Source organism: Sturnira hondurensis, unplaced genomic scaffold, assembly GCF_014824575.4.
Source record: "Sturnira hondurensis isolate 20B ecotype Veracruz unplaced genomic scaffold, ASM1482457v3 Scaffold0015509, whole genome shotgun sequence".
In the NCBI taxonomy this organism is placed as follows: Eukaryota; Metazoa; Chordata; class Mammalia; order Chiroptera; family Phyllostomidae; genus Sturnira; species Sturnira hondurensis.
In genome coordinates, this window is record NW_028088140.1 from 10,270,119 (window position 1) to 10,277,361 (window position 7,243).

A 7,243-nucleotide genomic window follows, 5' to 3' on the forward strand; every position below is an offset into this window, starting at 1 on the left:
CATAGAATTCCAGAGCTCTATGGACATAATTTGAAAACCACTATTAATGACCCCAATGGAACAAGATTTTAAATTAGAACTATCCTGAAACTATAGAATTTATGGCCACTTAACCAAAGTATAGAAAATCCTTCAGGGATCCAGAAACTTGGAGGCACCCTCAAAGAGAGCACCCTACCCCCACACACGGGCCCAGGGGCCCTGCTCCTGCCTGAAGGAGAAGAGCTGCTGTCAGCCTCCTGGGCATCGTGACCTGGAGAGGCCAAGGTCTGCGGTGGGGGCGGGGGTGAGGGATCACTGACCAGCACTGTTGGAGCTGGGGGAGGCAGTGGTGGGGTGCTATTAGCACCCCATCTTCTAGGTCTGAAACAAATGTGAGAAATGTGAGGTATCTGAGGATTAAAGTGGCCCAACTCCCATTCCTGGCTCTGGCTCACCTGTCTCAATGGGCTCGGCCACCTCTGTGGGGAGGCAGGCAGCTCTGGAATGGTGCCAGGGGCAGAGGGGGCAATGCCAGGGCCCAGATCAGCATTGTACATGAGGTCATCAGCGATGCCTGGCAGCTCAGGCAGCTGGCATGGCACGTCAATCTCACGTACTTGGCCCAGGTCAGGCACACACTAGTAGTTCTCTGGAACCAGCAGGATTAGGCAGGGGTGCATGAGCTGGAGTGCTGCAGTTTGGCCTTGGAGCAGTCCCAGAGCTGCTTCTCCCATGCGAGCTGTTTGCTGACCTGCTGATGGCAGACAGCCAGCTAGGCCTTGGAGGCTTTGTTGCTGGGGTAGAGCTGCAGGACCTTCTAGAAGTCAGCCCGTGCCAAGTCAACGTCATTCACTGCCAGGTAGGCCTCTCCCACATGGAAAAGGCCCTCCTCAATGTTGCTGTCCAGCTCCAGGACCTCATGAAGACAGGGAAATCTACAGTGAGACCTCAGGTCCTGTAGCTTCTCTGGCCAACACTGGGTTTCCAAGGTACCCTCAGCAGGATGGTGGGGAATGCAAATGGCAGGTTCTGCCTGTAAAAGAATGAGTCTTGGACATTAAATGGAAAAGCCCAAGGTCTACAAAGGAATCTCTTCCAGTCCAAGGAGGTAGAGAGGGAACACAGGTCTTCAGATGGAGGTCTTCTTATTTTCTTTAGGCAGGTATGTAAGAGGGAGAGGTTAAGAACCGAAATGAAGCAAACACTTAAGTAGCTCTTCCCACCCAGTGTGTCCTTCTAGCTCTAGGTCACCTGCCTCCTTCCACTGAAGTTCTTGCTTCTCATCCCCTGCCTCTGGGTCCTGAATCGCTGAGCTCCCAATGGTATATCCTGCTTATTCCTATCTTAGTCACTGAGGGCAACTTTTAGACATGCCAGCAGCTCACTGCCAACCTCGCTTATGAATGTTGCTCCCATACTTCTTTAAAGGAGCCTCCCTTGTTCCAGTTCTCAGTAGCAGCTGAGAAGACCTGTACTTTCAGATGACACATGGCCAGCTTGAGATGGGAAGCTAGCTGAAGGACCCATGCCTTCTGTGCATCTTCATCAGAGAAACCTGACTCATCTTCCAGCCAGGACACAATCTTCTCATACTGAAGTAAAGCATGCTTGTCCTTGCCTTCCTAGAATGGGATGGAGGCTCAGATACACAGCACAGGCTCAATGGCACCAGGCTGTCATACCCCACAGTCATTAGTGACCTGTGGGCCTAAAAGAGTCCTGCCCACCACTAACCTCAATGCCCCTAGGCAGGACCAGCTGTCTTGCACTAAGTGAAGACTGCAGGTGTCACTGGTCCACTCCATGGCAGAAACTGACCCCAGCCATTGGCAGGCAGAGGTGGGCCCAGAGGAGCCCTCCCTGAGCGTGTCCTCAGGACCATGGCTGCTGGCTCACCCTCAAGCACACAGCACCTGCTCTTTCACTGTGGAGCTCTGTTCCAGCTTCTCCTCTGAATGCGTCTCCCAAGACTCCTTGGCCTGCCATCCCCCAAGGGAGAAACACAACTGTCAGTGAGTGACCCCAGAGAGTCACCTCCAGGGTGGGAGGCGACTTCAGGATGGGGAGGACCTTGAGCCAACTCACCTTCCCAAAACTCTGGAGGTGCATTTCCTATTTCAGGTCAGCATTTGGTGGGAATTGGAACTTTCCCTTCCCAACACTGCAAAAGCATATCTGTGGGGGCAGAAAAGGCCTCTAAGCCATCTCATCAGCAGTTAACCTGCTCCACACGGAAAGATTTCCTGTTTCCCAAGAAGTACCTCCACGTCCTGTGTGGTTGAATCTTCCCTGACCTCCGAACACATTACTTGTTCTCTTACTATCTTACACACCCTTGTGACAGCTCAGGCTGTGCATACACTGGCATGACTACTCACTGAACTGGCATCTCAGTGAAAAATGAGGCAGTAGGTGGCAGGAACAATGTCTCTGAGGAACTAGAAATTGTCAGCATCATGCATGGCACAGAGAAGTGTGCTTCCATAAACATCACCAATGAGGGAGCGAACCAATGGAACACGAAAACCTTGATGTCAGTGAGGGAGAGAGTCTGCAGCAGCCATGACTGAAAAGATTATGCTTTGATCCAAGGAGATGTGGACAGTTGCGGCCACGCTCCTAATCACAGCGAAGAGACCATAATGGCCTATGTTTGCTGTGCCCAGAGGCACAGTGAGCACGCATGAGGTTGTGGGGGCAGTGAACACGTACCAAGGAGAGGATACACAGGCCAGTCATTTAACTCACTGCAGACATTTAGATCTCTGACCTCGGTTCGCACTCATGCTCTGACAAGCCCACCCCTGACCTGGGCTTGAAGTACACCTGGAATGTCCTCCACTTCCCATGTGCCGAATGGCTTTCTCCAGACTCTCCCCCCTCGCCAATCTCAAAGTGGAGCTCCCACTGGTCAAATATCTGGTCCTTGTAGTACCCTTCCAGTGTGACTGGCATGCAAGAAAGGCAATGTACCAAGTGCATGAGCCAGGGGGCGACTGAAGAAGGACACCATCAGCATCCCTCTATGGTCTCATCACTTCCTACCCCCAAGACACCCTGGTGTTTGTTCTCAGACTTGGAGGGATGATAAAAGGGTATGTTCCAATCCCTCATTTTACAGACAAGAAAAGATAGGAGAAAGGAAGCAACCTGCCCAAAGCTACCCAGAGACTAAGTATCAGAAACCAAATTAAAACCTGCCTACTGTTTTACCCTCCACCATAGCACCCTTGTGGGCCTGGCATAGCCTTTGCTCCGGGTCTGTATTCCCTGCATGGTTGTCCCATCTTCTTCCTCTGCTAGGTCCTCCCCCTTGAACTCACACCACTCTACTTGTGGAACACGGTGTAGGGCGACAAATCCTGTCAGCACGAACTTGTCTACAGTGAGACACAACTTCTCTCTCATTTAGAAGAGTCCCTCCCAACTGCCAGACGAGGTCTGACCAGGAGGGCAGCCACGCTAGGAGTAACAAAGTGGCACTTTTGCCAAGTTCTCAGGATTTGCCCTGGTCTCAACTTTGGTGGAGGTGGGCAGGCCACCCAGGTTTCAGTTAACCTCAGGACACCAGTCTATGTGCTCCCTGCTCTGCACAGTAAGGGCAGGTTCTAGTCAATCCTAACTCAGCTACTTGAGAAGCCTAGCTGGACAGCGTTAGAAATGACCCAACATCTTTCAGCAGTCTTCCGAACATCCTCCAAGTCGTTACTGGTGATTAGGGCTCAACTACTTGCAGACTGACCAGTGTCGAGTTCCACCTCCTCAGAGGAAACTTTCCTCACCTCCCTGACCCACAGGGGCAGGCATCTCTCCCCTCTTATCTCTAGACACCAACACTCTATGCTGTCATTTGTAACTGCATTCACATTCTGACCTCCTGGCTCCTTTCTGTTTAAAACATACCCCATTTCCTCTGGGCACTGCTCTTGAGATAAACATGCCTTCACCCATACAGCCTTGAGTCTGAAAAGGTGTTCATGGCCATCTCTTCCCACCTGAAACCTCCATTGTAAGCCTCTGTTCTGGCAGCACCAAGCTGTGGGCACAGCAAAGCCAACTCTCCTGGCCATTTCTCTTTGCCCCTTGAGGCCAGACCTATAGCTTTGGCTACATTGTCTCCAAGTGGCAGGAAGGACTGGAGGGCAGCCAGGCCCTGGGGTAAGGTAATGCTGGCTCTTTGCCTTGCTGCCTGGCTGGACACTTACCTCAAACACAAGCATGTCATTAGAAGGGGTTTGCAGAGGGGTCTGCTGCCTGCCCAACTGAGGGCATATTCTGGCTTGCAGGTGAGGCCGAATGCTTCTCCCAACATCAGAGTTACTACGGCAATGTCCCAAGCCTTGATGACCCGGCTCCCTTTCTGTAGGTACAGAAAGTGAACAGGTCCTTCCTCCTTGGCAGGGAACTGACTCTGGGCTCCGTGGCCCCAGGGTACGAAGCCTGAGGGGAAGCTGGACACTCTTTAGAAATAGGACCAGGAAGGTAGAAACGCATGGCTGCAGTCAGTGCTGTCATCTCAGACCCCCTAAACACCAAACCAAAACCAGACCACTCAACTCTGGAACAAGGACCTTCAAGAAACAAGGCAGCCCCTTCTGAAGAAGTGAGGTGCTCCAAGTGATCAGAGCAAGGAGAGGAATCAGTGGAGTTACAGGACCGGGGGAGAGAAAGGAGCAACAGCAACAGCAAAAGCAGCAGTTTGCACCAAACCATTCCTCCTTAAGCTTCTGAAAACATGGTCCCTGCTTGTGACTGCTTACATCCTCCCGGAAACCTAGCTACCAAGCCTGGTTTTGCCCACCTTTTCCCAGATCAAGGAGAATTTGTCTTTGCGGTCCAGACTGGAGTCAAACTTGGTGCCATCTAACAACCAGCCAGTGTAGTGAACGAGGACTCGGTCCCCAGTCATGGGCATCTCTGTGCTTGTCCCCTCTCGCTTGATGACCTGAGAGGAAGGGGGAGAAGGTGAGTACACAGGGATGGGGATGGGGACAGAAAGAGGCACAAACCAGCCTGCACGTTTCTGACAGGTACATAGAGGGAGTCTCCTGTTTCCTTGTAAACAGAGTCAAGGGACCAACGTCAAAGGATTCTGATACAAAGCCTGGCTAGAAACCAAATGACCTCCCATCTTTCTTGAGGTATAACACGACTTGGTTTGAAAAGCTGCAGATAAGCCCTGGCCATGTATCGCAGTTGGTTACGGTGTCGTCTCAACACACCAAGGTTGCAGATTTGATCTCCAGTCAGGGCACGTAAACAAGCAGCAACCAATAAATGGAACAACAAATATGTCTCCCTGTTAAAAAAAACAAACAACAACAACAACAACAAAGAAAACAAACCCTGGAGACAAAAGACTCAAGTTGAAGTTTTTGCCGTATTATCTTGGACAGTCACTCAAACTCTCTCGACCTTATTTGGAGTGATGACCATCTCTGTCAGAGTCATTGGAGGACTCAATCGGTAAAGTTTATCAGCACCAGAGGAAGAAATGTTTATACTCTATGTTCTCATTCTTCCTAAATGCCAGAGACCCTTGGATCAGAGCCCCATTTGGAGATGAGGAGAGGAATGTGAGTAATGAAGAGACCAAAAGAGGGAATCTACCAGATCGTGGACCAGCACAGGGGCTGCCAATCAGGCCCTAAACTAGGACTCAGGACATGGACATTCCTGACTGGTAGGCTAGTTTATGTCCTTTATTTCTGGGCTAAGAGTATTTCCCAGGAACATATAAGCCTGGGCTTCTCTTCCTTAGCATTTACCAAATGCTCCTCCATGGGCCACCTGGTAGGCTTGTCATTGCCCTGTAAAGGAAAGCTTCTGTGATAGAACAGATGGGATTAAGGAGTAGAAAAACTAGGGAAAGGAGTGAAGGATTGAAGGAGAAATGACCCTTTCCGGACAACCTGGTGGAAATCACTAGGACCCTGGACAGAGAAGGGAAAGCCACATGCCCATGGGGAGAACAGCTTGAGATTCCAAGATATTGGGCCAGAGCGGGGTGCAGGGAGTCACATGCATTTCTGGTGCAGATAGGGACCGCTGGAGGTTTGCATAGCCCATGCACAGCAGCAGGCTCCCAAGCAAAGCATCTCCCTTAGGCCCCACACCCCAAGTCCCAATTCAAGAAGGCGGGGTGGCTCGTCCCAGATGGAAGGAGGAACTACATGTCCCTCATTTTCACGGAGTTGAGGGAGGAGACAGCATGGCTGAGCAGGTGACCTAGCTAAGTCCCAGCCTTTAGAAAGGGATAAGGACAGCTCGGAGGGTGTCAAAACCTTCCTGGAGGCCGGGTCTGGGGCAAAGTTGCACAGAGCCTCTGGGCCAGGAAATGACTCTTGTGACTCGCTTCTAGTCCTAGTTACAATTTAATTGGCGGGGCGGGGGGGGGGGGCGAGCTCTCGCACCACCATCGATGGCAGCTTGGCCGCAGCTGCGGGGTTGAAGGGGGCCTGGCCCCCAGTGCATGCTGCCTAAGGGCCCTAGCTGCTGCTTAATTGCACTGCTGCACAAGTACTGCCCCTATCCTTCCCCACCACTTCCCTCACCGAGCTGGCCTTAGTTGACGCTGCAGGGCTGGAGGCTTGAGCCCGGACAACAGGCTTCTCAGGGAGCTGGAAAAACGGCCAAAGCTAGGTCCCCGCACCTAGGCTGCCCCTTTCTGAGCCTGCAGCCGCCCTCAACTCCCAAACTATGCAGCCTGCTTCAAGAAGGCAATGCAACCAACCTGTGGCTGCAAGACCACTCCACAACCAGCTCAGAGCCTGCCGAGGTGGCTGTCCCTGTCCCCATTCCTCTGCCCAGGGCTTTCAGGCTCCAAGCGAGGCGGCTGGGATGGGCGCTCCAGACTCGGCTGCCCCCAGTAGACCCTGTGCTTCCCCAGCGCCTCCACCCTCATCTTCAGCACGCCTTCATCATGCTTGGGACTGATGTCTACTCTTTTGATTCCAAGGGACACCAGCAGCACCCCACTCCCAGCCTTCTTCATCTTCTCGGTGGCAATGGTGGCTCCGAGCTCCATTTACTCCAGGAACTGGGCAGTGAGCGCAAGCCAAGCCCTGTCAGCCACCCACCTGCCTGCCTGCCTGGGGTGTGAGTGCTTCGCAGCCACCCCACTTGCAAACTAAATAGTCCAAGGTTCAGGCTCACAGCGCTCTTGCAGCCTGTAGCAGACCCAGCTCAGGACGGAGTATGTGGTACCAAATGGCCCATGGAGCCATTGGTCCCACCCGCAGTGGAGGGAGGGGCTGGAAGG

The 7,243-nt window shown here is 52.5% G+C and overlaps 1 pseudogene; it reads right to left on the minus strand.

The window, feature by feature from the left end:
• Positions 1–205: 205 nt before the first annotated feature.
• On the minus strand, positions 206–7,009 carry LOC118999903 (peptidyl-prolyl cis-trans isomerase FKBP4-like; annotated as a pseudogene).
• Positions 7,010–7,243: the final 234 nt, after the last annotated feature.